The 12406-nt window shown below is 39.0% G+C and overlaps 1 long non-coding RNA gene across 1 annotated transcript; it reads left to right on the top strand.

Annotated features, from left to right (window-relative positions):
• Positions 1–1478: 1478 nt before the first annotated feature.
• On the top strand, positions 1479–8075 carry LOC121400366. The gene is made up of 3 exons (XR_005965696.1): positions 1479–1625; positions 5792–5886; positions 7705–8075. It is a non-coding gene; the product is annotated as an uncharacterized LOC121400366 (long non-coding RNA).
• Positions 8076–12406: the final 4331 nt, after the last annotated feature.

The following is a 12406-nucleotide window of genomic DNA, read 5'->3' as shown; positions in this document are numbered from 1 at the left end:
AAAAGGGCGAAACGCATCGAAGACATTTTCTAAAGTGCAACAAATTTTTATGAGTGTGACCATTTTTTCTCACTTCTAATGCATTAAAGTCCATGGGAACTTTTTCTTGTGCCAACTTTTTTTGTCTCAGTGACTTTTTTGTCTTGGCAACGTTTCTGTCTCAGAGACTTTTTCCTCCAAATGCATCAGAGTCTGTTTGGCGGTACACCTGGATTTTATGCAACCAAGACTTGCCTTTAAGCCAGGAATTCAAAAATAAGCACCAACATCCAAGAGGTTGGTGAGCAACATGTTGATCACTGTTTTTGCACCATATTTCAACATACAAGTGTGTGCACCGAAAGTATGTTAAGAGGATGATGTTATATTTGTTGTGGTGACACTGACTCCTTAATAGTATCCAAGGTCCAGTTCCATGTATAATACCCCAGAATACATGGAAGCACAAGTGCAGTGTACATTTCCTATACAAAACCCCAGAATACACGTTAAATTAAAGGGATACTGTCATGGGAAAAACATTTTTATTCAAAATGTATCAGTTAATAGTGCTGCTCCAACAGAATTCTGCACGGAAATCCATTTCTCAAAAGAGCAAACAGATTTTTTTATATTCAATTTTGAAATCTGACATGGGGCTAGACATATTGTCAATTTCCCAGCTGCCCCAAGTCATGTGACTTGTGCTCTGATAAACTTCAATCACTCTTTACTGCTGTACTGCAAGTTGGAGTGATATAACCCCCCCAGCAGCCAAATAAAAGAACAATGGGAAGGTAACCAGATAGCAGCTCCCTAACACAAGATAACAGCTGCCTGGTAGATCTAAGAACAACACTCAAATAGTAAAAACTCATGTCCCACTGAGACTCCTTCAGTCACATTGAGAAGGAAACACAGCAGCCTGCCAGAAAGCATTTCTCTCCTAAAGTGCAGGCACAAGTCACATGACCAGGGGCAGCTGGGAAATTGACAAAATGTCTAGCCCCATGTCAGATTTCAAAATTGAATATAAAAAAATCTGTTTGCTCTTTTGAGAAATGGATTTCAGTGCAGAATTCTGCTGGAGTAGCACTATTAACGCTACAGGATCCCTTTAAATGAAGAACCATTACCATGTACAGTACCCCTCAGAATACATTTAGGATATAGTGACACTTTCATATTTACACAAGTAAATTTACCTATTTCCATTTGTTCAAATCTTGAATAAAAAAAGTAAAATAAAGTAAATCAATCATAAATAAAGGGCTACCATAAAAACAAGGCTTAATGCAATACTATTTAAAAATAATTTAGGATACAAGTATTTAGAAAGCAGGCTGTAGGTACTTGTCTACACCTGATTTAAATGTGCCAGGGCTAGAGCCATGGCCTCGAAACCTAACCGACCAGTGAGGAGTCCGGACATGTTTATTTTACCAGGGGATTGTGTCCCACTAGAGGGACTAAACACAAGATGAGGTGTCACACTTGTAGGAGAGGTATTGAGGTGTTGAGACAGGTCCAATTCTCTCTTGCCTCTATTTCCATTTTCCTATCAGAACTTCAGGATGAGAGGTGAATTTATAAACAGGACTGCGGCCGTCTAGCCGGATAACAACACATATTGAAAAAGAAAGGAGGTAAATTTCTCAGGCATTATTCAATTTTTTTGTGCAAGGAAGCTTTATTATCTGTGTCCATCTATCAATTTAAATGAATTCATGTGGACAAGGTGATGCAGAGGGCAACTGCTTTGCAAGAATCAATGGACTGAAACACTGCATCTGGCTCCTCTTTGCTTTACAGCAGGAATATAGGCAAAGTAAAAGATGCAACTTGTCTCCAGGTTATACTAATCCTTCCTAGTCCGAAAGTGCTAACCAAGTTATATGTGTTTGCACCCCATTCCTGAGTTATGCGACGTTAACTTTGCCAATAATGCAAACCTTCACACAGTTTTTGGACTAATTTCTTTGTTTTAATTAAAACTGCAGCCAATAGTTTTACAGTAATTGGCACTAGAACATCTAACCCGCTTATAAATACACACACATGGATTAACATTCACCATATACTGTATTCTCCTCTTGTTGTTTGACAAAATAACCGGCAGGTGGTTCTGTTGGTTCAAATTCGTTATTTTATATTATTATTTTACATTATTATGATTATTTTTACATTATACAATGTAAGAATTGCTAATATCTTAAGTCATATAACGTTAACTTTGTCAAAAATGCAAACCTCACAGTTTTTGGACTCATTTTTTTGTTTTAATTAAACTGCAGCCAACAGTTTTACAGTAATTGGCACTAGAACATCTGACCCGCTTATAAATATACAGTATTAGCACATGGATCAACATTCTCTCATAAAAAGGAAAACACCATATATTCTCCTCTTGCTGTTTGCCATGGTGTTAAGCTGGCCATACCCATCAAAATCAGGTCTCCAGATGATTGGATCTTACCTTGATTTGACCACACAAGTGATGGCCTGTGCTGATCCATTGCCTCTTGATCAAGTCACTATCCTCTGTCAACATTTTTCATCAAGGCCCTGCAATATTTAACTAAGTCCTAAAGAGCTATTGATCAGAGAAGTCAATGCTATGAGCCAGAATATGTCCCTATAGGCAGCGAACTATAACAGGACTTGCCAAGTTGGCAACCAACGCTGGCCTATCTATGGGTAGCAAGTTACTGTAAAGCAGCTGCTCATGGCGATAGATGATCACTTCATGAATATTTGCATTGAATAGATGGGTAGATCCCTGACCAGTTTACAGAGTATGACAAGATCTGTTAGTTCACTATGTTATGGATTCACAGTGTAATAAAATTACATGCGCGGCGGGGACGCCCGCCGCATGGGTCTTAGGCGCCGGAGCCGGCACCATCTTTGATTCCTAGGGCACGCGCAGCACGCCTGCGCGCCTCTTAAAGGTACAGGTGCGCTGGCGTGGATGCGTCGCCCATTGACGCACGTTTTGGCGTGAACTTTGACTGTATTTAAGGTCCATTCTGATTCCCAGCCAGTGCCCGTGATAGAACTTGGTTTCTAGTGGTTTCTGGGCCTTTTGAGAAAGGGGTCACGCCCCGAAACGTTGCATCCGCAATAAACGAGCAAGGTTATACCTGCTAGAATTACCCATGTTGTGCCGGTGTGTTCTGTGTCTACGCTGTTTTTGAGGTTGCCCAATCCCTCTAACATCGAGTCGTTTGAGTTTGGACGGCCAGGGTGTGCGAGTGTAAGTTGTTCTTTTTTACAGTTTGCATCCTCATCACATAAAAAAATCAATTGTGTTTAGCCAGGCTCTGCGATATAACCGGATTTGCTCAAACCTTGATGACAGAAATAAACAGCTCCATTACTTACGGAAAACTTTTGTTAGTAATGAATACCTTTTACTGATCTAACAGTATATATGCTGTGCCTTTCCAGCTTTCATTTGTATTTTGCCTGACGAAGGGACCTTGGTTCTCCGAAAGCTTGCAATGTATTTTTATTTTTAACCAATATAGGTATCATTTCTACAATACTTTTTGTATTTGTTTATTTATTTTATTTGTTATTTTTGCTACTGGCTGACACAGTACCACAGTTTTTGTTTTGTCCTAGATTTTCTCCAAATTCTCATTAACCCTTACAGTAGCAAAGACCCATCCTGGGCAAATGTAACCGATATTCTGCCTGTTTCCTATCGGGACAAGGTCTAACCTAGCCTAGATGGGGCTACACTAGTATTAGACTAAGTTAAGCTCTCCTTAGGGATGAGAGTATTGAGACAGGCAGCCTTGGCCCCAAAAATGAATGGGTCAGTGACCACACTGTAAAACTACAATAAGGGAAACATTGAGTAGGTTGGAGGAGCTGAAATTCTACCAGTGAGGGCAGTGTATTCATTGCAGGTGGTAGCAGATGACTGAAGATGTATATGATGCAGGGGGCTCCCACTGTTGCTCAGGGATTACTCCACCCTGTATCCATTCTTTTAGCTCACTGGAATGTTTGGGCATGAGATGAGAATGAGAGAAGTCTTATTTTTTGAGGCTGTGGCATGTATTAGGTTGGGGAAATGTGTATCAGATATGATTGGATGTGGAACACTGCTGCATGCTGATGCATGTTTGGTTTATTGCAAAGAGTGTCCTGATACTCTGGAGCTCAGAAAAGGTCTACAACCACTTATTATTAAATGACCCACTTACATGTGATTGGTTGCTATGGTCTGTTCCACTTCAGTAATAAAAATCCTTCAATAATCACTTACAGACGTACTCAACAAACAACAAAAGTTGTTGTGTGATTTATTGATGTAACATTGATTATATGTCTTTTTATTCATTAACCGTGTTTGATTTAGAGTCGATTTTAAAACCCTTTATTTAGAAGATGTCATATTAGCTTCAGTTTCAAAAGCAGCGCAAGGCTAATTTGTGACATGTCATGTACACAAGGCTCAGTGTTTTTGCAGCTCAGACCAGTTAAGGTAAAGCACACATAAATACACATTGAAGGAAAGTCATTTACACTTGGGGGTGCCCCCGCCTGCAGTAAACAAGGTAGATTTTATACAATCTTTTAGATGTTTTTTTTTCAACTGGAACAAGCATCAATCTCTTCAGTTACTTTAGACACTTTCAAGTCTTTCCTCCCCATAGGCAGTACTTACTTACAGGTTAACTAGTCCCCAGTACTAGCGGATGCTTACAGTTGGGTATTACTCCAAGAATCTTGTCTCCGGAGCCGGAACACTTTACTGGCAAATAACACCACATGGTACTTACTCTTATGGTCTCCAAGTTGGAGCTTCTGGCAGCTCTTAGCTGTCCAAACCATTATGTGGACTACCTGAAACAAAGGTTATCGGAACCTTTACACTCCTACACATGAAGAGAATATGTTGCTATTATAATCAGTTGGGACAGTAGTAAAGATCTCCCAGCTAACAATTAATTTGTTGCCAAATGTGGCATCTAAACATCAAATTTTATTGTTGGTTCCTTCGCTCTCTTTACCTTGGGCAGGGCTGTACAGCTAAAGACTCACAGGTTGCTCTCCTAACATTGGGGGTTTGTACGAATTGAATGGTAATCATTTTAATGTAATATGCCCTTTGAACATAAATCATATCTTATAACTTGCTTACAAAATTGAAATAATTGCCCTAGAGAATAATTGTTTTGGATAGTTAGGGAAAGACTGGGGGAAGGCATTAAAGACATGAAGACATTAAAAAGGCAAGAAGCCAAGAGATGACACTAAGGGGGCATATTTATCAAGGATCGAATTTCGAAGTAAAAAGACCATCGAATTTTAGTACTTCGAAAGTTGAAGTATTTTTTCCAGCAAAAACGGCTGTATTCAATCGAAGTACGATCGAAGTACGATCGAAGTAAAATCGTACGATCGAACGATTTATCCCTTCGATTCAAAAGATTCTAAGGATTTTTTTAAAAAAACTTTGACTTCTCAAACTTGCCCAAAAGCCTCAAATAGGTTCTAGGAGGTCCCCCATAGGCTAAACAGCCATTCGGTAGGTTTTAGGTGGCAAAGTGACAAAGTAAAAGTTTTTTAAAGAGACAGTACTTCAATTTTCGAGTGGTCGAATTTTCAAAGGTTTTTCAATTCGAATCAAAGTCGAATTTGGCCTATTCGATGGTTGAAGTACCCAAAAATTACTTCGAAATTCGAAAATTCACTTCGACCGTTGATAAATCTGCCCCTATGCTTTGCGTCTGCCTTAAATACTTAATGAAAGTAATCAAAGTTATTGAAAAATCTGCTCTGTTTTTATTTTAAGGCCCTAACAGTCTAAATCACTGATCGCCAACCAGTGGGTCATGACCAACATGTTTCTCACCAATCCCCTTGGATGTTGCACACAGTGGCCTCAAAGTAGGTGCCTATTTTTTAATTACCGGCTTAGACATGAGTTTTACAAAAAAAAAAATTTGTACTGGTATGGGACCTGTTATCCAGAATGCTCATAATTTAGATCTTCATGCCTTCAGTCTTCTAGAAAATCACGTAAACATTTAATAATAAACCCAAAAGGCTGGTTTTGCCTCCAATAAGGATTTATTATATCTTAATAAATATTATATCTTTGTTTGGGTCAAGTACAAGGTACTAGTTTATTATTATTGCAGAGAAAGGGGGAATCATTTTGAAATATTTGGATTATTTGTATAAAATAGAGTCTACGAGATATTCCATAATTCTAAGGTTTCAGGATAACGGTTTGCCAGATAATGGATTCCATACCTGTACTGCCTAACAGAGCCTCCTATAGACTGACAGTCCATATAGGGGCTACCAAATAGCCAATTACAGTTCTTATTTGGCACCACCCAGGAACATTTTTCAATCTTCATGCTTGTGTTGCTCCCCAAATCTTTTTGATTCTGAATGTTGCTTACAGCTAAAAAATGTTGGGGAACCCCTAGTCAAAATAGTATTGGGAAGAGACTGAAGTAGGCATTGCTTAGAGAGTATTGCTTTATGCCACCTTTATGACCAAGTACCACCATTGTCATTAAAAAGAAACACTTTTTGGAAAAAAAGTTTCATGTCCTGGAACTTGATTCAAAATGTGATCAAAGACTGAAAAGCTAGCAGTCCTTCAGAAAACCTCCAGGATTATGCATTCCAGCTTGAATAAATCTTCCCCTTACGTTATATGAGGGGTTTAATTATGCACAGGAGAAGGTTCATAATGGAGTTAGGGATTACAATAGTGACAGCAACCCTTACATAAGATTTACATTATGCTGTATATTCATATTACATAGCAATATTTATCTTGTTGAAATGTACTGTCTGGTCTTGGGTTATTAGAACACCCCCATGCAAATGATCTCATTGTTGGACTACTGCCATTAAATAAATTGCCCATGACCTTGTTTTATAAAGCCACAAAGCTGTCTGGGGGCCCACAAAGAGAATATATTTACTTGGGCTCAGAAAATGATTTCTTTGTTAAAATGCTCTTTCAGAATGATATTATGAGGCAAGTATTGCTGAGGTCGTTGCACTGTGTTTTCATTACCAGCCTCCATAGTTTCATTATAAATATATATATATATATATCAGCACTGGGACAACTCTGTCTGCGGCTGACAAATTCCTGTCACATCATATAGACATTGTTTTATATTGTCACTGTTGCTAGGAGGAAAGCAAATGCAAGATATGGAAACAATTCTAAAAAGTATCTGGTCTGATAACTGTTGGAGGGTCATATTTTGATTAAATGCATTAAATGCTAGCTCCATGAGTGGGCTGCTTTCTGGCTACCTTTATCCTATCAGATATCAGTCGCTCTGCCTTAATTCGACAGAATGGAGCAAAGAGAAGTAGCACCATTGGGCCCCAGAGAACTTAACAAGAACTATAATAATAATATAATAAATTGGGACAATTCAAAAATAGTTTCAAAAGAACATGATCATTAAGTTCATACAAAGACTCAAATTCAGCCCTTATCCAGAAATAAAAAAAAACTGGACCAAACCTAGCATAAACCTTGTATAATATATGTTATTACTAGTAACCTTTGATTTCTTGGCTTGCTGAGTCCAACCATCCCTTAAACATTATCGGGGTCATTTTCGATGGCAAGTTAAGAGTATAAAGGGTGGTATCAAATCAGATGAAAGTTGTGGCTAACATTTTGATGCAACTTTAAAATCCTGAAACTTTCTCCATGTTTAGGGCTGTGGTAGCTCCAGGGTTCCAAAAGGTTTCAATAGGCGCACTTTTATGGATTTCAGAAGAAAGGCATCAGTAGGCGCAACATCTGCACTGGGACTGACTGACTTCATTCGTACATGACCGCTTATCTATCGCCTCTGAATGTTATAATTTCACATCTTCTGTTTTCTTACAGTAAGCAAATAAATGAAACCCCTGTTTATCAATAGAGAAACCCTTACTAGTATGAAAAATTGGATTCTCTTGAGTCTTCCATATTCAAATATAAATAGAGTTGGGGAGCAACACATGGATGAAAAAAGTTCCTGGGGTGCCAAATAAGGGATATGATTGGCAATAGGTAGCCCCTATATGGACAGGCAGCCTACAGGAGACTCTGTTTGGCAGTACATCTGATGTTTATACAACCTAAACTTGCCACCAAACCAGGAATTGAAAAATAAGCACCTGCTTTGATGCCATTGGGAGCAACACTTTGCTCACAAGTCACTGGTTGGGGATCAGTGTATTAACATAAAAAATGTCTCAGAGCTTATTATATACTCACCTTAAATGTTTCTTCTCCACTGTAAACACTCCCATCTTAGTCAGACTATCCTAACAACTGAGATGCTCCAATGCCATCAGGTAATGACACAGGAGTGCTTTTATGAAAGGCCCAGGGAACCAGATCTAGGCCTAGTAAGATTCCAATAATGGCAAAAATGCCATTTACAGTTAATTATAGTGATCAGTTATCCTTATTTGGTTCAAACTGCCCGTTTGCTTTAGAGATGTAGATATACTGATAATGTAGTGTAGTCATAGGGACAGTCATTCACGTTGATATAGGGCAATAGGACACACATTTACATTGAAAGTAACAGAGAAGCTTTATAAACTATAATGGATTTAAATAAATAGAGTTCTGCTGCCATGGCTCTCGGGTTGGACTGGGCCAGTAGGACACTGGGAATAAAACAGGGGGGCAGCTCTTGTGGGCCTCACTGGCCGAGACCAGCTCCCTGTCCAAACCATTGCCCCCAGTTGCCAAATTAAAAAGTTTTGCATGCTCGCATACACGCTAGCGTGGGAGGGATGGGTAGCCGGGGCCCAAAGGGGGTGTAGGGGGCAAAGGGGGCCCTGAGACAGTAGTCCCGGTTGGCCATGGGCCTCTCAGTCTGACCCTGTCTATAGGACTAAATACTTTCCAATTAGTAGTAGATGATCAAACCAGAAGAAGTTAGAGCTTCAGCTGGAAATGACAGGAACAAACTAAATAACCCAAACTCTCATTTTTTTTCTTCTTCAAATCTTCTATTTTTTAAACAATTGTAAATTACAGAAAAATGCAGACACTGGACATTTCTCAGCCCACAGCACCAAAACTCTTCTTTTAACTCGATCTTGTTGTGCTAACAGACTAGATTGTTTCCAATGCCAGTAAATACTCAGGAGGTCATAGTACTCAGTAATATCCCATTGCAGTCTGCCATGACTTATACCTTAAAAAAAAAATATATATATATATCCAAACAAAATGGAGTGGAGTATGCACCAGTCCGTTACTTTAGTCCAATTAAGGACACAATGTATAGTTATCAAAAAAAGTCCAGACAACTTATCTTTGTGAAGAAAACGAAAATTCTTTATCCAGCATACATATGCATGAATATGCAACGTTTCGAAGCTCCCGCTTCTTTATCAAGCAATCTAAGTTTACAATGATTTCACATCCTTATAACAGGTTACAGCTGTAAACACGCCCCCAAGGGGGTGGTATAAATTACAAGCGTGGTATATGACCTCTTGAAAAAATCTAAATAATAGACCATTAACGTCAAAGTGTATACATAGAAACAACCAATGGATTAATCAATTGTATCATAATGCGAACATAAACCACAAAACATGTGATAGAATCATTTAACACGTTATTACCTCATATATTCTAAGGATGTGGCTGTGTCCCAGCCTACCCCTTAACTGCATAGATTAACTAATAGCCTCACTATATGAAAGCATGCAAGTCGTACTCTCTATTTAACCCCTTAGGGTATAATGTTTGTAAAGTATGTATCCAAAATTTTTCTCGTTTCTGGAGTTGCAGGAGTCTATTGCCCCCCCGACGTGGGGGGGCAATAGACTCCAGCACAAGGAATCTGAGGGTTGCTACGGAATGTCGTGCTGAGTGAAAATGAGATGGAACTGGTAACTTAAGTACCTCTTTCCGGATCGTGGACTTGTGCTGACTAATGCGATCACGTATGGGTTGGATAGTTTCCCCAATGTAAGCTAGGCCACATGGGCATTTAAGCATGTAAACTACATACTCCGTGTCGCATGTGAAATGTCCTCGCAGCTCGAACTTCCTTCCTGTCTGTGGATGCGTGAACACATTGGTACGTATCACACTGGAACATTGATTGCATCTCCCACACGGGAACTATTGTCTTTGGTTCTACATAAAAATTATTTTTTGTTTCAAGACACATTCTTCCTCCAGGTACAGGGGACAGCTATGGGGTCCAACGTCGCCCCCACTTACGCCAACATATTTATGAATTACTTTGAACGCAATTTTGTATATAACAATGAATTATACAGAAAGCATTGTATCAGATGGTGGCGCTATATTGACGATTTGTTGGTGTTGTGGAGGGGTGACGTTGGATCCCTTTTAGAGTTCAAAGCACATATAGACACCTGTGTTCCTACCATAGGGTTTACCCTCACTCACAGTGAGGAAAAGGTAACATTCCTGGATACTAGTGTGTATCGTAGGGGTAGGTGCCTTTACACAGACCTGTATGTTAAATCTACAGATCGTAATAATTTATTATGCTTTGACAGTGCACATCCAAAGGCTAATATTTCCTCTCTCCCCAGATCTCAAATGTTGCGAGTTAAACGCATAGTCACAGAGGAAGAACAGCTCAATATACAGTTGGATGAGATGACCATGAAGTTTACACAGAGAGGCTATCCTAGACAGATACTTGATCAGGAGGTAGCCAGAGTGAAAGATTTGGACCGTGATTCCATCAAACAGGAAAAGACACGTGATATGTCCAAAAGGACCCGTATACCATTTGTACACACTTACCATCCGTGTACCCGAAAAATTCACCATATCATTTACAAGCATTGGCCATTATTGCGTAAAGCTTATCCCACTATTCCTGATTTTCAGGAGCCACCATTATTATCTTATAAACGTACACAGAACCTCAGGGATAGATTGGTCAAGACAGATCTTGGCACCCAGAAGGTGCAAACACAGAGGGTATTGGCTCCCCTAAGGAATGGTATGTTCCCGTGTGGGAGATGCAATCAATGTTCCAGTGTGATACGTACCAATGTGTTCACGCATCCACAGACAGGAAGGAAGTTCGAGCTGCGAGGATATTTCACATGCGACACGGAGTATGTAGTTTACATGCTTAAATGCCCATGTGGCCTAGCTTACATTGGGGAAACTATCCAACCCATACGTGATCGCATTAGTCAGCACAAGTCCACGATCCGGAAAGAGGTACTTAAGTTACCAGTTCCATCTCATTTTCACTCAGCACGACATTCCGTAGCAACCCTCAGATTCCTTGTGCTGGAGTCTATTGCCCCCCCACGTCGGGGGGGCAATAGACTCCTGCAACTCCAGAAACGAGAAAAATTTTGGATACATACTTTACAAACATTATACCCTAAGGGGTTAAATAGAGAGTACGACTTGCATGCTTTCATATAGTGAGGTTATTAGTTAATCTATGCAGTTAAGGGGTAGGCTGGGACACAGCCACATCCTTAGAATATATGAGGTAATAACGTGTTAAATGATTCTATCACATGTTTTGTGGTTTATGTTCGCATTATGATACAATTGATTAATCCATTGGTTGTTTCTATGTATACACTTTGACGTTAATGGTCTATTATTTAGATTTTTTCAAGAGGTCATATACCACGCTTGTAATTTATACCACCCCCTTGGGGGCGTGTTTACAGCTGTAACCTGTTATAAGGATGTGAAATCATTGTAAACTTAGATTGCTTGATAAAGAAGCGGGAGCTTCGAAACGTTGCATATTCATGCATATGTATGCTGGATAAAGAATTTTCGTTTTCTTCACAAAGATAAGTTGTCTGGACTTTTTTTGATAACTATATATATATATATATATATTTATTTATTTTTTTAATATAAAAATAAAACTTATTAACAAGGGCATCATAATGTTACAGCAAAGTTATTTTATGATGCTTTGTTTATTTGGACCAAGAAAATAATTTGGTTTTGTCTTGATGACCATAGAACAATTGAGACATTAGAAGATAAAGTAGTATCTCATCTGGGACAATCAGTTGATAAGAAAGCTTTTTGATTTCAGAGAACAACCAGGCCAGTCTCTGCGTCTCCAGCGCTGTAGAATATACAATGCTCCTGAGACTGATGGCCGATAGTAAATCAGTCTCTCTGTTAATTACTGTTAAGCTCAGGTACCAGAAGGTCCCAGCACAGGAGGAAATGACCTCATTCCAAGATAAAACTGTCATTCAGATATTTGGCATTTGATTTTAGAACAGGGAATGAATATGATGAAGAACTAGTTAAAGGGGACTCGTCACCCAAACAAAATTATTCCAAATCCTATTTTATCATGTTAGTCAAGCAAAATTAACTTTAATTACTCTGTATAAATTATTTCAATATTGTTTCCATCAG

The sequence above is a fragment of the Xenopus laevis genome, chromosome 2S, assembly GCF_017654675.1.
Source record: "Xenopus laevis strain J_2021 chromosome 2S, Xenopus_laevis_v10.1, whole genome shotgun sequence".
NCBI lineage: Eukaryota > Metazoa > Chordata > Amphibia > Anura > Pipidae > Xenopus > Xenopus laevis.
This window is presented reverse-complemented; position numbering and strand designations above follow the sequence as displayed.